The 24,062-nt window shown below is 45.6% G+C and overlaps 1 protein-coding gene across 1 annotated transcript in view; it reads left to right on the forward strand.

The window, feature by feature from the left end:
• ADAMTS3 (ADAM metallopeptidase with thrombospondin type 1 motif 3) overlaps positions 1-24,062 on the forward strand; it is a 139,271-nt gene that overhangs the window by 16,250 nt on the left and 98,959 nt on the right. The window lies entirely within an intron of this gene.

Here is a 24,062-nt window from a genome sequence, read left to right on the forward strand (position 1 = left end):
TTTGGGGAAAATGTATTTCCTTCTCTCACTACCCAGGATCCTTTTCACTGGTGACGCTAGAGGTCAAGGACCCCTCCCCTCTTCTCTGCCCTTCTTCCAAAGCGGGGGGGGGGGTGAACCTGAACCCCCCCTCTCCTCAGATGTTTTTGGGCTCCAACTCCCATAAGCCACAACCAGCAGCAAGGATGGGATTTGTAGTAGAGGTCCACAGGTTCTCCACCACTGTATCTAAAGAGTTCAGAGTCACTCACGTATCACTTTTACGTTTGGTCTGCCATGCAAACAAAACTCAAGGGATGACGCCTACTCACCTTCAGCAGTCGTGCTTCATTATGGGATAAGACAATTAAATTTGTCTGCAGCATTCTGTGTCCTTTGCAGTGCACCAAGGGAGATGGATGTAGCTTTGATTCAAAATCTCAGTTCACGTCAAGATGACAGCTTCCCTCTTGGTTGATTTAGCACTGGAATCTGTTGGATCTCCTGGAAGAGATTCTGGTAGTGTAGGGGAACTGGTGTAGTGGTTAGAGTGTTTGGTTAGGGCTGGAGAGATGGAAGTTCAAATCCTCACTTTGCACCAACTTTGAGCCAGTGACTATTTTTCAGTGTAGCTTATGTCACAGGCTTATTGTGAGAATGAAATGGGGTGGAAAAAATTCTTGAGATCATTGGTGTGTGTGTGTGTGTGTGTGTGTGTGTGTGTGTAAATAAATAAATAAATAAATAAGCAGGAGACCATGTGAGTGGTTATGGTGGCCCATATCAGGAAAGCAGAGCTGTGCATGGACCCCTGATATGTGAATTGGGTCAATTCACTCAGTGTCACCCAGGGGACTTTCACCTTGCACTGGATCCATCCCTGAAGAAAGAGGGCAAGGCTAAAGGTTTTTAAAACCCTATTCTACCATAGAGTTAAACCACTGGGTTTTTGAAAAGGTTGGCTCCATACTGGAGTTGATTCTCAAGTCCAACAGCTCTTAAGCAGAAGGATCCAATCCTGCACTGTGTGGATCGCAGCTCCTTTGTGAAAAAAGGATGTTTAAACTTAATTCGAATGATGCCTGGCTCAGTCCAAATAGTCCATTTCAGCTCAGTATTCGGGCCTCCGGTGAATCCAGCACACAGCCGTCCTGGAAAAGCTGTCACAAAAGACAGATAATGATATTAAAGTGTTCAGTTAGTCTGAATGGTTCCATGAGGTTTCATTGCATCCAAATTTGCCAGTCTTGTCCTTGCTAGTACTTATGAAACAGTAATGCATTTGCATTATTGTTGTTCTTCATTTTAAAGCAATAATAATATTTGTCATTGAAGTTGAGGGTCAATGTGTTTTTTTGTTAACATTTGGTGTTCAATATCTGGTCCCTTACCTTTCCCGCCCCGACCTGGCCACAGTGATCCATGCGACGGTCATCTCCAGGCTTGACTACTGTAATTCGCTCTATGCGGGGCTGCCCTTGAAGCTGTCCCAGAAACTCCAGCGGGTGCAGAATGCAGCAGCGAGGCTCCTCACGGGGTCTCTGCCATGGGAGCATATTCACCCAGTGCTTTTCAAGCTGCACTGGCTCCCGGTGGAGTACAGGGTCAGATTTAAGTTGCTGCTTTTGACCTTTAAAGCCCTTCACGGCCTAGGACCCTCGTACCTACGGGACCGCCTCTCCTGGTATGCCCCACGGAGAGCCTCGAGGTCCATAAATAACAACACCCTAGTGGTCCCAGGCCCTAAGGAAGTTAGATTGGCTTCAACCAGAGCCAGGGCCTTTTCAACTCTGGCTCCGGTCTGGTGGAACGCTCTGCCTCATGAGACCAGGGCCCTGCAGGATCTGATTTCTTTCCACAGGGCCTGTAAGACAGAGTTGTTCTGCCTGGCCTTTGGCTTGGAGCCAATTTGATTCCCTCCCTCTCTTTTTTTCCCTTTCTTTTCCTTCTCCTCCTGCGATGAGGCTACATTTTAATATTTTAATGTTCCATTATTTTAATGTTGTATTTTATTATTGTTTTTAAGTTGTAATCATTCATCTTGTTTTTATTATTGCTTGTAAGCCGCTCTGAGCCCGGCCTTGGCTGGGGAGGGCGGGGTATAAATAAATTATTATTATTATTAATAATAATATTAATATTGGAATGCCCTTTCTCAGTCCTGCGGTACCTATTGCAAAGCTGAATATCATGCCCAATAAACTGGTGTTTATTTATTTATTTAAAAAACAACCTCATGAAAATTCATCAGTGTTTGAATGCAAATTCTGAAGGACTGCTTTGTTCCAGTGCATGTTTAGTTTCAGAATGAGTGCATTAGTTTCAGAATGAGTGCAATTCCTCCCTCGTCCCTAGGGATAAGTTTCAAAATACCTGAGAATTAGCTGATGGGGAGGTAGATGCTGATACTATCAGGGAACCTGGAGACCTCCCAGACCTTCACTTTCAATATTCTCTCTCTCTCTCTGATTTTGCATTTTTAGAATGGCAACTATGGACAATGAGCAAGGTAGCTACATAATTCCTTTACTTTTCAGGTCAGCCTTGGTTATAATGGCCACCTGGATTGAATCCTTAGAGGCCATATACTTTTTTTCCATAGGTGTGCATTGCTGGACAGCAATACTGAGCCATGGCTCGCCTGCGATATCCCTGACTGTGTGTTGCAACCAGGAAAATGCTTTGCAAGCTCAATTTGCAAAGCTGATTTGTGCAAGTCCCTTCAAAACCAAACACGGACATTGTTGCTGGGGATGTACATGGGTTGCTCTGCTTGAGCAATATCTTGGAACGAGAGATGGACCCTTGGCAGGGTCTAAGCATTTGGGAATCTCGTAATGTAGAAAGTCAGTCCTGTCTTTAAAGCGGACGCAAAACAGAGGGCAGCTGAGGTGAGAGAAAATGAGGGTCAAATGACAAGACAGTGAGAGGAACAATAAAGGCACCAGAAAAATATGCAATTAGTGGAACCATCTGAAATAATGAAACCGCAGATGATCAAAACATGTTAATTCTGCATGCTTTTTCATCTCTTATAGTTTGGAGCCCAATCAAGGGCCATTCATGACATTTGTTGCTCAGCAATGCGCAAACTGCAGATTGGGAGCATAGCAATTTGTGTGCTGGAAAAGAACTTAAGAAGAGCCCTCCTAGATCAGTGTCCTATTCCTAGAATGGTCATCCATATGTTTCTTGAAAGCCCATCAGCAAAAACCCAGGAGCGACAGCACTCTCACCAGGCGTGCCAACTCCTAGGGGCAGAGGGGTCTTTAGCACCTTCTATGTTGAGGAGCGGAGGAGGCTGAGCATGCTTAGGTTCAATGGTTCGCTCCTCCTGAGCATGAGAGAAGAAGCCACACCACACCAGGCTCTGCGCACGGCCTCCTCTCGATGATGCAACATCCCGCATGGTCTGCATCATGTCACGAGAGCACGCCTCGTGTTGCCCCCAATCTTGGGTGCAAGACAGCAGTGGCGTAGCATGGGGGTGCAGGGGGGCCGGCTGCACCGGGCGCAACATCTGGGGGGGCTCACGCTCACACTCACAGCTCTCTGCCCCTACCTGGCTCATTCACTCTCTCTCACTGCAGTGCTGGCTGTGCGAATCCGATCCGAGCCGCCGGGTTGCCGCCCACTGTGGAGGGGGTGGGTGCCAGGCGTGCGGTGCAGAGAGAGAGCGAGGGACTATCTGGGGGAGGGACAGTGCAGTGGCCGCCCAGTGCAGCGCTGAGCGCAGGAGAGAACCACACCAGACCAGACCAGGCAGCAGCAAGAAGAAGCTGGCAGCGGCGGCAGGTTAGGGGTTAGGGGGCACAAATTACTTGCCTTGCCCCAGATGCTGACAACCCACACGATGCCACTGCAAGACAGTGACTCTCAACATTTGTAACTCTAAGCAACTGGTATTCAGAGGCATATTGCCCCTGACAGCACAGGCAAAACATGGTCTTTATGTCTTGTAGCCACTGCCATCTAGGGGAACAGGACTATTTCTAATCCTCTTTAAAAGCCAGCCAAGTTGGGAGCCCTCGCTACCTCCTATGAGAGCAAGCTTCATAGTTAAACTGTTATTTATTGTTGTTTTCAGTGCTGTCTTTAGCATATGTGGCGCCGGGATCCAAAAAAACTGCCCAGTGCCCCCAATTGCAGAAAGATCAGGGATTTGTTTCATTAAAAGCATTTCAAAACCACTTCGCAGTTCGAAAACCTCAAAGCGGCATACGTCATGTGCGTTATAATGGCAATATACATTAAAGCAAACAGAAAACATACCAATTAAACAGCAGCATAAAAGCATGGGGAAGCAAATGAAACAGAGATTCATGGGTTTCAGCCACATAAACAAAGGTCCAATCTCATAGGTCAGGGGAAGGCTGGGAGCCACGATACGTCTTTGCAAGATGACTGGAGCAACTGATAGCTGCTGCTTTAGGTGTGGCAGAGGGAATGGGCAACAGCAGAAAATGGCCCTTCTCAGGTCACCACTGTATGATATTCTGTAAGGCATGGGGCCCTGAGCAGAATTTCCCTGGATGATCTAAGTCAGTGGTTCTCAACCTGTGGGTCCCCAGATGTTGTTGGACTGCAACTCCCATCATCCCTGAGCTCTGGCCTTGCTAGCTAGGGGTGATGGGAGATGTAGTTCAACAACATCTCAGGACCCAAGGTTGAGAAAGGCAGATCTAAGTGATCCTACAGATCTATACAGGGGCAGTTGGTCAGGATATTGTTTCTGCTAGAGAGAGAGAGAGAAAGAAAGGCAGTCTCTCATGGGTCCATTTTATAAAAAAGAAAAATGCAGAAGACATGCCAACAGTGTCCCAGTGATAACAGCTTTCCTGGCATTAAGTTGCTCTGAATCCCAGATTTGTCTTTGTGTGTGTGTTGTGTTCTGCTAGAACTCAGTTATTACCTAGAGCATGAACTGGCTTTAGACGAAGACTCTCCTTCCTATCTTTTGGCTGACGTCTGCTAGCTGGTGGCCCAATATTGATCCGATAAAGAGCCAACGAATCAATATGTTAATTGAATCCTGTGGTCATTCCAGCATCGATTCAGAATCCACTCAGCTCCCCAGAAGCATCTTGATGAATAGTTTATTGTTACTAGAATCCATCTTTTTGAAACGAATGTCTTGTTAGTCTTCTTCTCCCTCTAGTTTTTGGCTCAAAGTGTTTGCTGAGACAGCTTAGCTCACCACTGTATTTCGAAGTTTATGCTCACTTTTTCCTGTTCAGTTTCAGCTCACTGGGGAATGTTTTCCAACCTGAGGGCCACTCTCCTGTCTGGGCAGGCTTCTGAGGGCCACATGCCAATGGTGGGTGTGGCCAGAGGCAAAAGCGGGTGGGGACAAGTGTAATTTTGTGCAATCTACATGCGCTCACACACCTTTCTCCCTCTCCCCCAGCCAAGGAAACAAAAGGCCTGTTTGCAGTTCAAGGACACATTCCAGCTGGGCAAGAGGATAGCTTAGTGCAGGCTTAGGCAAACTCGACCCTCCAGATGCTTTGAGACTACAATTCCCATCATCCCTGACCACTGGTCCTGTTAGCTAGGGATGATGGGAGTTGTAGTCCCCAAACATCTGGAGGGCCAAGTTTGTCTATGACTGGCTTAGTGGGTAGGGCATGAGATTCTCAATCTCAGGGTTGTGGTTTCAAGCTCCATGTTGGGCGAAAGATCCCTTTGTTGCAGGGGGTTGGACTAGATGACCCCATGGTCCCTTCAAAAGCTATGATTCTAAAACCACTTTTAGTACAAAGCAAGTGCCAATGCTGGCGTGTGGCCAGTGGAATCTTTAGCATATGCACTGCCAGGGTGCAAAGATCTGCCCAGCGGCCCCAAGTCTGACAAGTGCTGCTGTTGTGAATGACAAGCACCGCCGCTTACTCTTTGGTAAATGAGTGCAAAGTCCTTTAGTGAAACAGTAGGTATACATTTCGGTAATACCTAGGTATAACACCGGTCTTGAAATACCTACACTGGTTCCCAGTCCGTTTCTGAGCACAATTCAAATTATTGGTGCTGACCTTTAAAGCCCTAAATGGCCTTGGCCCAGTATACCCGAAGGAGCGTCTCCACCTCCATCGTTCTGCCCGGACACTGAGGTCCAGTGGTGAGGGCCTTCTGGTGGTTCCCTCACTGCGAGAAGCCAAGTTACAGGGAACCAGACAGAGGGCCTTCTTGGTAGTGGCACCCGCCCTGTAGAACGCCCTCCCACCAGATGTCAAAGAGAACAACAACTACCAGACTTTTAGAAAACATCTGAAGGCAGCCCTGTTTAGGGAAGCTTTTAATATTTAATAGGTTATTGTATTTTGGTGTTCTGTTGGAAGCCGCCCAGAGTGGCTGGGGAAATCCAGCCAGATGGGTGGGGTATAAATAAATTATTATTATTATTAGTAGTAGTAGTAGTAGTAGTAGTAGTAGTAGTTTTTCTAGCTTGATCAAAATTATTTATTATTTTTATTATTATTTATTATTTCATAACAGGTAGACAGTTAAGAGCTTAGGTGGCTTCATCGGCGGGTGCCTGGCGCCCTCCAGAATTCGGCGCCCGGGTGCCCTACACCCCTTGCACCCTCGGGTAAAGACGGCCCTGCATGTGGCCTGGCTAGAGAAAGAGAAGCTTGGAGATCTTCTTTCACCCACTCTCTGCATGAGGTTTCCTCAGCCTTGTTGTTTGATAATAAATTGCTTTCTGGTGGCACTTTTGGAGAGTCTGCAGTGCAGTGTTACAGTTCCTTTCAAATTAATTAGACTAAGTGTGCTGACTGGTCATTTTGCTTCCTAAGTGAATAATGCTGGCTATAATTAAAAGTTACTAGTCTGCCCCCCTCCCCCCGTGAAGCTAACTCGGTGGGGACAAGCAGAAGAGGAAAAGAGATGTCAGGAAAGACATCTTCTGGAGCCTGCTAAATTTCATTGCTGGTTCCCTCCTCTTTTAGCCCACTTGGTTTCTGTGCTGGGTGTAGAACCGCTTTGCAAAAAATGTGCACACTAGGCAAAATTGCATCCCCAAAATGTGTTTGTTGGGAGAAAATTCATTCTGAAAGCTGATGTGGAGAACTGGAGCTAAGTCTGGAAAAATGAAAAATGGAGAGAAACAAAAATGGATATATTTGCCCATCCTTCACTTTTGGGGTCTTGGGCCTTTCATCCAAGTCTGCTTTGCTGAGGTGCTCTCTTTTTGGCTTTCCTTCTGCATCTAGTGCGAACATGCATGACTCCTGATGCAGAAGGGGTGTACATGCAGTAGGGATACATGAAATATCCTTCTAAACATGTATATCTGCTAGAGCCCTTCCCCTCCCTCACTGAGAAATCTCCTGGGGTGTTTCATTTTTCTTTTTTTCACCCCATTCCAGAAAATTAGGCTTGCATCCAACCGCCTTGAAAATGAACTGGGAAAAACAAAAAGTGGATCTCTTTTCAACTATCCTTTGCCCAAGTTGATATGTGAATCGACCCCAAATATCTGAAAGACCATCACTTTCCCTTCTTGGGTTTCTAAGCAGTGGAGACGGCTCTATTAGAGTGAATGGCCCACTGGGACCAAAAACATCAGCCAGCCCTCAGCCAGCCTGCTCCAGCCTTCTTACTTACAAGCACTCCAGGGTCTAGCAGTCAGTTTCTTCCTCCTTGGTCTCAGGCGTTGCTCCTATACAATTCAGCAGGAGGAAGATGAGGGCAAACTTAAAATTACTAGGCTAGTCTTGTCATTGACCTTGGCTCCACCCATTGTTGGTCTTCTGTCCTACTAGTTTCTATTGGAACTAGTGACTGCTGGTGTTAACATTGGCAGAGGGACCTTCATAGTTAGGCTACTCTCAGATGTGCAGGGGATGGTGGTCGATGGAAGCAGAGGCATTTCTCTGTGAAAGCCCCTGTTAGAATTCCTGCTCCATGATTGCAGTCATGGGATTGTTGTCTTTCACATGACGGTGTATGTTTTGACTCCACAGAGTGGGAAGTGACAGAGACAGGATTTTTGTGTTACTGTGTTCCGTGAAGTGGGACTATTGTCCTTTGTTCTTTTTCTCTTTGCTGTCTGATGCTAGAGAGAAAGGGAGCCATGTTGCAGCGCTCTGTGTGTGTTTATGTGTAAATAAAGTAGATTAGCCAAAATGCTGATTTGCTGAGGTCTGTTACGCAACTGAGCAAACTCTGCGGATCCCTAAGTGTGCCAGTGTCGGTTGGCATCGGTCGCTGTGATGTTCAGGCTAAAGAAAGCTTTTGAAGCTCCCAAATGAAAGACCAGGAGGGAGAGAACATGCCAGTCAGGCATGTGTCTTTGCCAGGGGCCTACTCGAGAGTAGGCTGAGCTCCTGACAGCCCCTACATTGTGGAACTCCCTCCCCAAAGAGATGCGTCCAGCGTCTTTGACTGTTAAAGTGCTTTGTTTTACTCACCTCTTTCGCCAAATTAATACTGTTTTATTCCATTGGAGGGCAGTCATAGAATCTTAGCGTTAGAAGGGATCCCAAGGATCAACTGGTCCAACCCCCCTGCAATGCAGGAATCTCAGATAAAGCATCCATGACAGATGGCCATCCAAACTCTGCTTTAAAATCTCCAAGGAAGGAGAGTCCACCACCTCCCAAGGGAGACCGTTGCACTGTCGAACACTTCTTACTGTCAGAAAGTTTTTGTGATGTTTAGTCAGAATCTTCTTTCTTGTAACTTGAATCCATTGGTTTGAGTCCTATCCTCCGGAGCAGGAAAAAAGAAACTTGCTCCATCTTCCCTGTGACAGCCCTTTAGACACTTGAAGATCGCTATCAGTCTTCTCTTTTCCAGTCCTGTCCATCTCCCATTGTAATGGTTATCTCCATTTTCATAACTGTATATTATGCCACTGTTACCAAACCTAGGACCCTAAGCAGAAATATAGGCAAGAAATCTTATAAACAAGTAAATAAACTGAAACATTTTTTCACTGCATTTAATCCATTGGATTGGGTTTCAACCAGGAACTTGCCTGCCACAAGAAGTTCACAGATCAGACTAAACATCTCTCCCTGCTGCACCTCCAATTCCTCCTTCCGTTCAGCTTGGAGGCATTGTGGTTTTTCTGTCCCATGTAAACTGTTCTCTCTGGGCACAAACCTGCTTCCTTTTTCAGCTGAGAAGGAGAGTTCTCCTTGATTTTGGTGCAGTCTCTTGTTCTTGGCCCTCTCTGGCCTTTCTTCGCTTTGTTGCCATGCCTGATTCTTCCTACGCTTGAAACAGATCCTTGGTTCTGCATGCCAAAATCACCTCCCTTTCCCCCTTCTTCTTCAAAACCTCTCTCTCTCTCTCTCTCTCTCTCTCTCTCTCTCTCTCTCTCTCTCTCTCCCCCCTCCCTCCAAACGTTCCCTTAAGAAATTGCGGAAGACTTGCCTTTTCCACGGTGAATCCCAGAGCTTATAGTCTGTGCTGGAGAGAAGCACGCTATCATAGAACCATAGAACTGTAGAGTTGGAAGGGACCCTGAACATCATCTAGTCAGACCCTGAACATCATCTACTCCAACCATTTGCAATGCAGGAATCTCAGCTAAAGCATCCCTGACCCTCTGTGTAAAACCCTCCAATGAAGGAGAGTCCACAACCTCCCAAGGGAGACTGTCCAACCATCGAACAGCTCTTACCTTCAGAAAGTTCTTCCTGATGTTTTGTTGGAATTTCCTTTCTTGTAACTTGAAGCCATTGGTTTGAGTCCTACACTCCAGAGCAGGAGAAAATAAGTGTGTCCCCTTTTCCATGTGACAGCCCTTGAGATATTTGAAGATGGTTAATCAAATGGACTTATATATGTTAATGTTTTAAGGCAGAGGTAGGGTATCTTTTAGGGATGCGTGTGGCGCTGTGGGTTAAACCACAGAGCCTAGGACTTGCCGATCAGAAGGTCGGTGGTTCGAATCCCTGCGACGGGGTGAGCTCCCGTTCCTCGGTCCCTGCTCCTGGCAACCTAGCAGTTCGAAAACATGTCAAAGTGCAAGTAGATAAATAGGTACCGCTCCGGCGGGAAGATAAACGGCGTTTCTGTGTGCTGCTCTGGTTCGCCAGAAGCGGCTTAGTCATGCTGGCCACATGACCCAGAAGCTGTACGCCGGCTCCCTCGGCCAATAAAGCAAGATGAGTGCCGCAACCCCAGAGTCGGCCACGACTGGACCTAATGGTCAGGGGTCCCTTTATCTTTAGGGTACCTTTTAGAGGTCAAAGGCTACATTCCCATCTGGGTAAACTTTTGGGGGGCACATGTTTGGTTGGTGTGACCAGCGGCAAAAGTAGGTAGAGCAGCACATGTGTTTTTCCCCTTTGTTCTGGAGGCTCAACTCTAGACACCCTCCTACACCTCTGGAGGGAGACAGGTGCACCATCCCTGCATTAAGGAAACATCTATTCTTCACCATCAGTTTAGTAGGCTGTGATGCTCTAGGACAGAGGTTCTCAACCTGTAGGTCCCCAGATGTTGTTGGACTACAACTCCCATCATCCCTACCTAGCAAGGCCAGAGCTCAGGGATGATGGGAGTTGTAGTCCAACAACATCTGGGGACCCACAGGTTGAGAACCGCTGCTCTAGGACTCCAACTTCCACCATTCTCAATCATTGACCGTTGACCAGGAATGGTGAGAGTTGTGGACCATCAACCTCTGGGTGGTCACCAGCCACAAAGTAGACATTAGCTAGATAGATCACTGATCAATGAGCACTCTGTGTCCTCTGAGCATGCTCAGTCCTTGCTAGATTACTTGCATTTACTCCCCACCCCTCAACTAAATAATTTTCGTACTTCTGCAAAGCTTGGGGTTCCTTCTGTGCCATTTTGCCAAACCCAGTGAAAATTGAGCTTGCTGTTAGTAAATACATTGCAACTGGGTGGAATGTGCTATGAAATCAGAGTCCCCTTCTTTCCGCTGTGTACTATTGCGCAGAATAAAACTTTGCATTCATATTTTTTTCTCTCCTGTTATACAGTTCATCTCTCTTTTTTATAATTTGGGGGTGGGGAGAAGTGTGATTCACCCGACCCCAGTCAACCTTCAAAAATAATAGATTTTCCAAAACGGGGGTGGGGTGGGGGGTGTATTTCCCTCTTCCTGTCCTTCCAGGACTTGTTTGGTCATAGGAAAAACTGATTTGACACACACCAAGTTGAATGGCTTGGAACGTCACCGGCAGCCCTTGAGCCAAGTTGAAGCAGCTGGATTACACTTCTAGAGAGGGTGAAAACAGCAACTGGCTTCCGATACATTTTGCAATCAGAGGAAGGGCAAGAAACTAAGACTGGCCTGGTGTCCTCCATCATACAGGACAGTCCAGTATTTCCTGCAGTGTCCAGTCCAGTGTCCTCATTCCCTGCACACCCTCTAAACTTCCAGTAAACCAGATGCTCAAGGAAGGAGGTTCCAAGCGAGATGGTGACCTTTTTGGTTCTTAATGAATCAGCAAGCCAGCAGCTCAACTGCTGCTACTGCTGTTGGCTGTCTTGCACACCACAAATTGAAACCTAAATTGCTTTTGGGAAATGATGATGTGTGATGACACACCATCATTTCTGGCTCCAGAGACATTGGGGTAAGCAGGTCTGTCTGTCTATCTATCTATCTATCTATCTATCTATCTATCTATCTATCTATCTATATCTATCTATCTATCTATCTATCTATCTATCTATCTATCTATCTATCATCTATATCTATCATCTATCATCTATCTATCTATCTATCTATCTATCTATCTATCTATCTATCATCTATCTATCTATCTATCTATCATCTATCTATCTATCTATCTATCTATCTATCTATCTATCTATCATCTATCTATCTATCTATCTATCTATCTATCTATCTATCATCTATCTATCTATCTATCATCTATCATCTATCTATCTATCAAATATCCAGGGCCGGAATTATTGATGAGGCCCTAAGCTACTTTAGGTAATGGAGCTCTTTATAAGTCTAGCTGTCCTTTGTGAATAACCAGAAATTGTCACCGTTTTTTGTGTTGAATATATGCTATATGGTAATTTATGGACCTAATAGGTATCTAAAGCCATTTGCACATGTTGCCATTCAATCAGTCCATTCAGAATGTAGGCACCCTATATATAGAAATGAGCAAACCAGTGATATTTTAGGGAGCTGGCTAGCAGGTAGGACCCATTACTTACATCATAGAAGCCTACACAACACAAAACACTGTTGCTGTATGTAGGTTTGATTTGATTTGTTTTTTATCTTATATTTTGGAAATGTAGATCCAGGGTTTTTTTCCTTTAAATTTTTTTGGGGGACCCAAGAGAGTGGGGCCCTAAGCTATAGCTTGTTTAGCTTCTCCATAAATCCAGCACTGTATCTATCTAATCCTAAATTGAGGGTGGGAACCTGTGGCCCTCCAAATGCTCTTGGACTTCAATTCCCAGCAGTCCCAGGTACCTACGATCACTGGTCAGGGATGATGGGAGTTGTAATCCAGCAATGTCTGGAGGGTGTTATGAATTCACCTGCTCTAGGCTATCATCTTAGCCTTTCCCAGCTGTAACTGAAATTTTAGTATGCATAACCATGTTTCTTCACATTTTCTTCTCCTTATATTGTTTCATGAAAGCCCTTGAGGGAAGGGCCATAGATCAATGGTGTAGCATCTGTCTTCTGTGCAGAAGGTCCTTAGCATCTCCAGGTAGGACTGGGATTGTCCCCTGCCTGAAACCTTGGAGAGACACTTCCATTCAATATAGGCAATACTGAGCTGGATGAAAGATTCTCTGCATTGCAGGGGAATGGACTAGATGATCCATTGGGTTCCATCCTGTGGGAATGTTCAGGGATGCAGGAGAGGATATATTGTTGGATATATTGTTTCCAACTTGTGTTAGCAAGTTCAACAATTTAGCAGAGTAAAAGAATTATTATTATTATTATTATTATTATTATTATTATTATTATTATTAATAATACCCCGCCCATCTGGCTGGGTTTCCCCAGCCACTCTGGGTGGCTTCCAACAGAATTTTAAAATACAATAACCTATTAAACATTAAAAGCTTCCCTAAACAGGGCTGCCTTCAGATGTCTTCTAAAAGCCTGGTAGTTGTTTTTCTCTTTGACATCTTCCACAGGGCAGGTGCCACTACCGAGAAGGCCCTCTGCCTGGTTCCCTGTAACTTGGCTTCTCGCAGTGAGGGAACCGCCAGAAGGCCCTCAGTGTCCACAGGAAACTGCCACATACAGAGTCAAACCCAGATTTATATTGTCTGCACTGGCAGGCAGTGGCTCTCCGGAATTCCATGCAGGAGTTCTTTACAGTCTTGCCTGGATATGTTAGGAATTGAACTTGGGAGCTTCTGCATGAGAGCTGGATGCTCTACCATTGAGCTAAGGCAAGACTTTTCTGGCTCTTCTTTTGACCAGACCTGCACAGCCTGTGCTCGATGTCTGATGCTCTCTGTGCACCAGAACTTTACCATGTACGAAGGTGGGTGGGAGAGGGAATCTGTCCAAGTGGTTCTTGTATTGCCCAGCCTTTGCTGAGCACCTCATGAAGGTAAGGTAAAGGACCCCTGACCATTAGGTCCAGTCGTGATCGACTCTGGGGTTGCAGCGCTCATCTCGCTTTGTTGGCCAAGGGAGCCAGTGTTTGTCTGCAGACAGCTTCCGGGTCATGTGGCCAGCATGACTAAGCCACTTCTGGCGAATCAGAGCAGCACACGGAAATGTCGTTTACCTTCCCGCTGGAGCGGTACCTATTTATCTACTTGCACTTTGACGTGCTTTCGAACTGCTAGGTTGGCAGGAGCAGGGACCGAGCAACGGGAGCTCACCCCATCGCAGGGATTCGAACTGCTGACCTTCTGATTGGCAAGTCCTAGGCTCTGTGGTTTAACCCACAGCGCCACCTGCGTCCCCTCATGAAGATAGGCCCCACTTTTTTGAGGGGTGGCAGGGAGATCACAATACAGTGGTACCTCAGGTTCAGACACTTCAGGTTACAGACTCCATTAACCCAGAAATAGTACCTCGGGTTAAGAACTTTGCTTCAGGATGAGAACAGAAATCGTGTGGTGGCAGTGCAGTGGCAGCGGGAGGCCCCATTAGTTAAAGTGGTACCTCAGATTAAGAACAGTTTCAGGTTAAGAACGGACCTGCAGAACAAATTAAGTTCTTACCCCAAGGTACCACTGTAAAGTTGAACTGCAAAGAGATGTTGGGTTGGAGAGTGTGGCGGGTGATTAATTTAACAAACGCAAAGTGGGCGGTCATTAGATGTTCTTTAGTTATGTGTTTTGGAACTGTTGTTGAATCGCACCTTCTGTCCTTGGCGATACTCCCCCCCCTTTTTTTTTTGCAAAAAAAGAGAGAAACCTAGAAACAACACAGTACTGGGCAGATTGACAAGTAATTTTCCTTCTGGATTTTTGCTTTTGTTGCCAAAAGGTGGCATCTGCTTCTTGAATCCTCTGTGACTGAGGTCACTGCTTGCAGCATACTGAAATAGCCTGCAGTACTTAGGAATTGCAGGCAAGACCAGTCCAATCCAGTGTTTGGTGCTGATGTTGCCCCAAGAAGGAGAAGCAATCTCCTGTTTCTCCAGGACTAGAAGGACAAGTTCTCTTCTCCTTCATGGTGTGGGATTGCCAAGCCATTGATAAACCTCTCCTCCAAGAGTTGAAAGCCGTCTAGGTTGGTGACCATCACTGCCTCCATCATTTGACTATGAGCTGCATGAAAAAGTACTTTATTTCATCTGTTCTTCCAACATTCAGCTTTATTGATGCCCATGTGTTCTAGTGTTATGAGAGAAGAAAAAAAAACCCTTTCTCTATCCACTTTCTCTTTTTCCATGCATAATTTTATAAAGCACTATAAAATTGGCTCCCAGTACATTTCTGAGCACAATTCAAAATGTTGATGCTGACCTTTAAAACCCTAAATGGCCTCGGTCCAATATACCTGAAGGAGCATCTCCACCTCCATCGTTCTGCCCGGATACTGAGGTCCAGTGCCGAGGGCCTTCTGGCGGTTCCTTCACTGTGAGAAGCCAAGTTACAGGGAACCAGGCAGAGGGCCTTCTCAATGGTGGCACCTGCCCTGTGGAACGCCCTCCCACCAGATGTCAAAGAGAAGAACAACTACCAGACTTTTAGAAGACATCTGAAGGCAGCCCTCTTTAGGGAAGCTTTTAATGTTTAATTTTAATACTTTGTTGGAAGCCGCCCAGAGTGGCTGGGGAAATAATAAATTATTTTTATTATTATATATTATTATAAGGTTTCCTCTTACTTGCCTCTTATTGAACTAAGAAGTCCCTTATATAACTATCTCTGGCAGGCAAGCAGCCTGATAAGCTGCAACGACTCTCTGTCAGTTTTATACAAGTTTATTTACAACAAGAAGAAAAAACAAATCCAGAGCATGGCTTCCACGTGCTCTCATTAACAGTAGTTGCTCAGTCTGACTCATCATCCCTCCTCCAACAGAAAGAACGCCAAAATCCTGCCTTTCTTCTCCTTCCCTTCCATTGTTCTCTGAGCTTCTCCAGTCTCCTAGTACGGGGAATGAACGGCTGGCCCGTTTCCTCACCACTCCCAGAAGACACAGCCTAAGACACTGGCTTATCTGCTAGTTGCCTGGCAACACTCGGCAAACTCCCAACTCATCCTCTCCTTGGGAGCTAACAGCTTCTCCCTGGGAAGGAGGGGGGTCGGGCTGTCCTCTCTAAACTCTGACAAACAGGTCTCAGCTTCAGAGTTGGCTCCTTGCTCGCTTAGCTCATTTTCTGAGGCTGACTCTTCCGCTGCGCTCTGGGGGGCCATGTTCCTGACACTTAACACTTCAACCTTATGCTCATTGTCCTTTTCTAAACTTTTGCCAACTCTTCCATATCCATTTCGATGCAAGGTGACCATTTTTGTTGTTTAGTCATTTAGTCGTGTCCGACTCTTCGTGACCCCATGAACCAGAGAAGAAGAACAAGAAGAAGAAGAAGAAGAAGAAGAAGAAGAAGAAGAAGAAGAAGAGGAGGAGGAGGAGGAGTTTGGATTTGATATCCCGCCTTTCACTCGCTTTAAGGAGTCTCAAAGCGGCTAACATTCTCCTTTCCCTTCCTCCCCCACAACAAACACTCTGTGAGGTGAGTGGGGCTGAGAGACTTCAAAGAAGTGTGACTGACCCAAGGTCACCCAGCAGCTGCATGTGGAGGAGCGGAGACGCGAACCCGGTTCCCCAGATTAGGAGTCTACCGCTCTTAACCACTACACCACACCAGGCACTCCTGTCTTCCACTGCCTCCTGCAGTTTGGCCAAACTCATATTAGTAGCTTCAAGAAGACTGCCCAACCATCTTCTCCTCTGCCATCCCCTTCTCCTTGTGCCCTCAATGTTTCCCAGCATCAGGGTCTTTTCCAGGGAGTCTTCTCATGAGGTGGCCAAAATATTGGAGCCTCAGCTTCAGGATCTGAACTTCCAGTGAGCACTCAGGGCTGATTTCCTTTAGAATGGATTGGTTTGATCTTCTTGCAGTCCATGGGACTCTCAAGAGTCTCCTCCAGCACCATAATTCAAAAGCATCAATTCTTTGGCGATCAGCTTTCTTTATGGTCCATCTCTCACTTCCATAGTGACCATCTCAAAACCATAGTGACCATAAGAAAATGGCATAGTGACACAGGAAACTGTGAGGTGACCATATCTGTACACAATATTTCAAATGTGGTCTCACTGTAGATCTGTATAATGGCACAATGATACTGGCAGCTTTGCTTGCAATTCCTTTCCTAATGATCCCTAGCGTGGAATTTGCCTTTTCCACACCTTCCTCCCACAGGGTCGACAACCTTGCATGCAAGAAAGAGAACCGTTACGAAAATACGCAACTCACTTTTCTGAAGCTGATGATGAAACAATTTCTAAACACAGTAAAAATCCCCCTTTGTGATTCTCTAATTTGTTATGTGGAGAAACTTCCAGCTCTTGAAAGAACATAGGAGCCCAGGGAACTGATTTATGCTGAGTCAGACTCTCGGTCCATCTAGCTTGGAATTGTCCAAACGGACTGGCAGTGGTTCTCTAGGGTTCCAGACAGGGTGCCTTTTCCAGCCTTTGAGCTGCCAGGGATTGAAAACAGAACCTTCTGCCATTAAGGCAAGTGTCTACCACCGAGTTGCGGTTTCAGAAGTATGGATCCCACTGAAAATCACGAACCCCAAGTTCCACGGACACCTTATCCCCATAGCTATGGAAGTAGGAAATCCATAATAACTTTTACTGCAGATGTGTTTGGATGTCGGGCGGGAGCAGCCAAAGGGGAAAGCGATGTGGGCATCATTGGCTCCTCTTAGCTTTCATTCCCCCCGCTTTCCCAGTAAATTGGCCAGTGTTCGGTGTGCGGTTCTGAACGTTTTTCATCCCCGGACTTAAAAAAGCATGTGGCAGGTATTTCGTGACGCAAGTTTTGCACAGTCATCGAACCCAACACACCTTAAACTAACAGAGAGGGTGAAAGGTGGCTGTGTCTCTTCGGTGCCTGGAGATGTGTTTTTTAAAGACATGGCAACATCGTAGCTATAAAAGCACGTTTTATGTCAACTCTTTAAGAAGTTAAAGACTGGAGGGTTGTCTCCACAAACTGCACCCCCTCTCCTCTCCCCCACAACGCATGTGCACCTCCCTCCAGCCAGGTCTCCTGTGTTTGTCTTGGCAAGCGGAGACTGTCTGCTTGGCTGGCGCTCGGCTATTAGACAGATGAAACACAGAACTCTTGATCCTTATTTCAGTGGCGCTTCTATTTCGCGAATGGCAAAGCACAGCTCCCATCAGCCGCTTGCAATTGTCCAAAGCAGTGTGTTGTGTGTGTGTGTGTGTGTGTGATGCCCTTGCAAATGTGCCCATTTGAATAATGAGAATGGCAGCTGGAATAGAAAAGATTCTGTGGGAAGCTGCAGGATTTCTTTCAGAACAGAATGCCCGTAAAACTGTGAAAGCTGTAAGGTGGTAATACCTTTGGGGGAGGGGCACTTTAGGGATGGAGGAGAAACCGGATCCAGATCATATTTAAAGAGGATCCTGCTTAATTTTGCACTTTCTGAAACACAGGAACCGAAACAAAGGAAAACTGTGCACATGGAGCAAATCTATAGACATACACATATTTATTGCGTACACAAATATATACAGTCACACCTCGGGTTGAAATAGCTTCAGGATGAATATTTTTGGGTTGCGCTCCACAAAATGATGTCAGTGCATGCGCAGAAGCAGCGAAACGTGACACACGCACATGCAGTTGCGCAGTCGCGTGTTACTTTCTCTTCAGGATGCGAACGGGGCTCTGGAATGGATCCCGTTTGCATCCAGATGTACCACTGTATATATTAGGAGAAATAGTTGGAGCAGGAAGTGCTATGTATATGCTACCGTTTGAGGACAAGCATAGACATTTATTGACATTAGTACCCCACAAATCTGTACCTTGGCTTCCAGCGTTGCAGACCTTTTTCCAGAGAGGGCAGGGCCTTGACTGACTCCAGCTACAAAAGCTGAAGCTGCTAAACACACTCATGCGCTGGGATGTTGTTTAGCAGGGTTTGTTTGAGGGTGGCGGGGGGTGGGGTTGTTGCTGTTAATGCTGTTAATTTTTGTATCTTCATTTTAGATCTTATTACGATATATGTAGAAATTGTTTCATTTGCTTGTGTACTTTTTGATGTTTTATTTCTTGATTATGGCTACACTCGTTATCTCTGTCATTATGTATTTTTTTCATGTTGTGAGCTGCCTTGATCATGGTTTTCTATGGAAAAGCGGCATACAAATAAATTGATGGAGGATGGAAAATCACACAAAAATGCTTATGGATTTGTGTGAGGATTTAGTGCCCGGCCCCCACCAAGTGCATTTTTTAAAAAAAAATTAATAAAAATGAAGTGATTTTGAAATGTGGAGAACTGAATTTAAGATTGGAAAAATGAGGGGGAAAGTGAAGCCAAAATTCATGTATTTGTTCTTCCCTAGCAGTCGGAACAACTCTCTGGGGCCGAGGCCTCTACAGACTCCCCAAGATCACTGAGACAGGGCTCAGCCATCTCAATCTTGAGGAGCAGAGGAGGCCTGGCGGGATGTGGCCCTGGCTAACCTCTATGGCTTGGTGTGCGAATGCCACATTGGGACATTGAACAAAAGTTGAGCTAACTTTCTCACAGGTATCAGCGTAAGCTACAGTGTTAACACACCATATTGGCCTGACTATACGCCTCACCCGCACATAAGCCACACCTTTAAAATTCAAGGCTTATTTGCAGGTGTGGCCCACCTCCCATCACTACCACCCTGAATGGCGGGTGGCTGGTGCTTGGCACCCCACTCTCCAAGCCAGTGCCGGTGCTCGGCTCCGAATATGTTGTTGTTTAGTCGTGTCCGACTCTTCGTGACTCCATGGACCAGAGCACGCCAGGCACTCCTGCCTTCCACTGCCTCCCGCAGTTTGGTCAAACTCATGTTGGTCGCTTCGAGAACACTGTCCAACCATCTTGTCCTCTGTTGTCCCCTTTTCCTTGTGCCCTCCATCTTTCCCAACATCAGGGTCTTTTCCAGGGAGTCTTCTCTTCTCATGAGGTGGCCAAAGTATTGGAGCCCCAGCTTCACGATCTGTCCTCCCAGTGAGCACTCAGGGCTGATTTCCTTAAGAATGGATAGGTTTGATCTGGATAGGCTCTGAATATAAGATGCACTTTTTCACAGTTGGAATTTTTTGGGGGAAAGTGTGGCTAATATTTGGGCCAATATGGTATTCATGCTTTTGAATTTTCCCTCTGGGGCCTACAGCGCCGATCCAGAAAATGCCCCGTGACACTGCATCTCTATCTAAATAGCGCATTTGTGGAGTCAGCACATATAATCAAATAATTAGCCTCCTCCGCCTCCTCTCCTCAGCCTAGCATTGGAACAAAGCAACAGATGGTTGTTCTTAATTAATAGCTCCTCAGTGCCATGGGGCTTAGTGGAGAAGGCTGTTTAATTTCATTAGCATGGATCAAGGCAGAGTCCCATCCACTCCTGCAGCAGAAAAGGCTGGCTTAACCGTAGATTAGCCACGTAGCGTCTTCCAGACTTTGCTATGGCTTCAAACAAAAGAGCCCAAGGGGTGGCCAAACCCCAGGAAAATGTTCATTCTTCCTCTCTTCATTGAGAACAAGATCAGCAACAAATCCCCGGCCCTTTTGTTTGTTTATTTCTCTTAAGCTATTAATATGCATCTTAATCACTAAAGCTTTGAAGTGGTATACCCATTTATTTTTATACACACACATTGGATAAGATCAACTGAAATTAATAACGAAAGCAAAGCGCTTCCTTAAAATTGCCTGCTGGACTAGAAAGGTCTTCATCGAGCCGGATGGCTCAGTCCATAGAGCATGAGACTCTTAATCTAAGGGTTATGGGTTTGACCCACACACTGGGGGAAAAATTCCTCCATTGCAGGAGGTTGGACTAGATGACCCTTGTGGTCCCTTCCTTCAGATTTTATGAATCTGAGCACCCGAAATTCAACAGGTTTCTAATCTCAGCCAAGAGAGAATTTCGCAGAATTGACCTCAAGATCAGTGACTGAGCCCCATTTATTCTGGCCTGTCTGAAAGCTGCTGGACAGATGAGGAATAGGAATAGTGCACTTTGACCCACTTGCACATCCAATTGTTTTAAAAATCATCAACCTGAAAATTCACCAGAGTGCATGTCTCCCATGTGTGGGCAAATTTGCCAAATATCCACTATTTTTTGCAAGCAGTTCTCCCCAGTATTGCTCTTCTTTTCACCAATAGATTCATTTTATTCTCATTTTGTCCTAACATGCACCTTTTCTTTGGTTGGAGAACTGTATCACAGACTTTGGAGAAGCACGAATGTCCAAGGACAGCTGCACACCACGTATTATACCAGGAACTGCAAATTAGGTCATTTCACATGAAAATGCAAACCAGCCCGAAATTCTCTCCCATACTGCTCTGTGGTGAAGTACAGCCTCTTGAATGTGGCACTTGATTGTTAGGGCTTTTAATACCGGGATGAGTGTTTGGTTTTGGATGCCTGCTATTTCTGTTTGTGTTAAGGAATGTGAGCATCCAAATGCAAATAGAAGCATGTAGAGCACGACAGCAGATTCCCCATTCAGTCTCAGGGTTTCAGAAACCGGTACACCCTGGGTGTTGGATATATTTGGAACTTGAAATACCAGCGAGTCTTTTCCAGGTAACCGCAAGCTTCTTGGCTGCTGTGGCCATAGCAGTTCTCCCTCCCTTGAAACTCACACCCAGATGTATCCGAGAGGTGAGCACAGCTGGACATTTGACTTCGTGTCTTACTGGATTTCTGCTTGTTAACAAAACTGCCCTCATCCCCAACCCGCCTTGCATGCCAGGTAGGGAATGGATGACTCTGTCAGTTTCAGATTCTCAAGTTTCCAGCCTTAAATTCAGTTCTCCACGTTTCTACAGAAAATTTACCAGCATTGAAGTTCTCATGACAAAGACATTTCCATGTGCAGTTTTAATATGTACATTTTTTGCAAGCAATATTTCTCAATATGATGTATTTTTCTGTGTTATTTTTAAGGAAAAGCTGCAATTTTAATGCAAACGTTTTCCCCAACATATTCATTTTTGTACGCATTCATTTGAGCACTGTCTCACAAAATTCAGAGAAGGGAAAATTTCAAAGGATAACTCTGGTTTGGGTAATATATTTCAAAGGGGCTCGCTATCGGCTCTGATCTTCCAAAAGTCCAAGCAGACCTTCAAAAGAAAGAGGCCTGCATTGGTAGAGTGAGCTTGGCATCAGTTCTACAGGTGGTAGTCAAAAACCCGTGGCTTTGGGGGGGCATTTTTTGGGGAGGAAACCCCCAACAATTTAGGTGTCTTCTTAAAAGAAGCTCAGCAACTTTTGGGTGTCCTGGTTTTTACTGTTTGAAATATGGCACCACTGCAGTCCAGTACAAAGGTGGCTTGGATTGCAGAGACAACGGAGATTAATGCCTTTGCTCAATCCACACACACAAATACACACACACACACAGAGAGAGAGAGAGAGAGAGAGAGAGAGAGAGAGAGAGAGAGAGAGAGAGCGTGCGCGTCTGGAATGAAGTGGGTATGGGTTTCACCATAAGGCAGGTTTTTTTTGTTGGTTCAAAGAATTTCTCCCTAGTATCTCAATATATGCACAGCCCTCGGCATATTTACTCTGAAGGAAATATTGCCAAATTCAGTGGCACTTAACAGAACATTCCAATGCACGTTCATGCAGCAATAATTCATGTTGAGCTTGATGAGACCTATTCCCTACAAAGTGTGTTCAGGATTGCAGCATTAGTGGGGTAAGATAAGGACAAAGTTTGAGAGCATCAGGTCACTGAAAATCTGGGCAGGGGACATTTTAGAAGGCGAGAAAGCACTGCAGAGGGAGGGATCCTGCCTAGAGGCAACTCTACCCATTGATTATTATGTTGAAACAGGAGTAGGCCCTGACTGACTTCACAGTGAAGAGGCAATTAGGAAGGAAGCCAATTCTCCCCCCCCCCCCGCTAAACTGAGTAGAGTAAGTGATTGCTTATCCAGTCAGGAGGGAGATTGTATTACTGTGTTGCCTGGTGCTGGTAACACCACACCTGAATTCCTGTGCACCTTTTGACCTTAAGAGAGTAGAACTGCAAAGCAATAAAAACCAAGTGTTGAACTGTGCATCCAGAAATGCCATATGGTTAGGAATGGCAGAGAAATTCAATTAAGTTTTCATTTAAATGTGGACTTACCTCATTTGCACTTCGTGAAACAATATGTGAACTGAAGCACAGTCATCTTTTGCAATTCACACTGTCTGAATTTTGCAAAGCAGTCCTCCAGCCATATAGCATAAATGCATACACTGGGGTAAAGTGTGCCTTATAGATGCATATATTAGTGACTATAAACTAACAAAGATGCATTGTATTTTCCTTTGCAAAAACGAACAAACAAAAGTTTATATTAGGCAAAATTGCATACATATCAAGCCCAGTAATATGTGCAAAGATGTTTATGCTGGAGGAAAGCCTGCATATAAATGCATACTGTATATTAGTGATAGTAATTTGCAGAAATGCATTATAATAGAGGACACAGCTGTGCAATAAGGTGTCTATGATGCAAAATTGCATACCAAAAAAAAAATGTGCATATTAGGAGAAATTCACCTGCTAGTGAATTTTCACCTGGGATGGATACATGAGAGATAGATGGATAGATGATAGATAGACAAGCAGATAGATATCGGTCATGAAATCATAGAAGCGTAGAAATGTAGAGTTGGAAGATACCCTGAGGGTCACCCCCTGCAATGCAGGGATCTCAACTAAATCATGCATGATAGGGAGGGCCATCCAACCTTTGATTAAAAACTCCCAATGAAAGAGACTCCACCACCTTCTGAGGGAGCCCATTCTTACCATCAGAAAGTTCTTCCTAATGTTTAGTTGGAGTCTCCTTTGAATGCATTGGATCAGGTCCTCCCCTCCAGAGTAGGAGAAAACAAGCTTTCTCTATCTGCCATGTGACAGGCCTTTAGATATTTGGAGATAGCTATCATATCTCCTCTGAGTCTCATCCAGGCTAAGTCTTATCCAGTCCTATCCAGGCTAAACATACTCAGTTCTCTAAACCATTCCTCATGAAGCTTGGCTTCTAGACCCTTTAACATCTTGTCCGCCTTCCGAAACATTCATACAAACAAATGAGGATGCAGTGGACGCTCGGGTTGCGAACGGGATCTGTACGGGATGCACGTTCGCAACCTGCAGCGTTCGCAACCTGCATCTGCGCATGTGCGGGTTGAGATTTGGCGCTTCTGCACATGTGCAAAGTGCGATTTAGCACTTCTGCGCGTGCACAACTGCTGAAACCCGGAAGTAACCCCTTCTAGTACTTCCAGGTTTCAGTGGTCCGCAACCCCCCAAAAACGCAACCTCAAACGGCTATAACCTAAGGTATGACTGGGACGCGGGTGGCGCTGTGGGTAAAAGCCTCAGCGCCTAGGGCTTGCCGATCGAAAGGTCGGCGGTTCGAAT

The sequence above is a fragment of the Podarcis melisellensis genome (genome assembly GCF_964234715.1).
Source record: "Podarcis melisellensis genome assembly, chromosome: 9".
Taxonomy (NCBI): Eukaryota; Metazoa; Chordata; class Lepidosauria; order Squamata; family Lacertidae; genus Podarcis; species Podarcis melisellensis.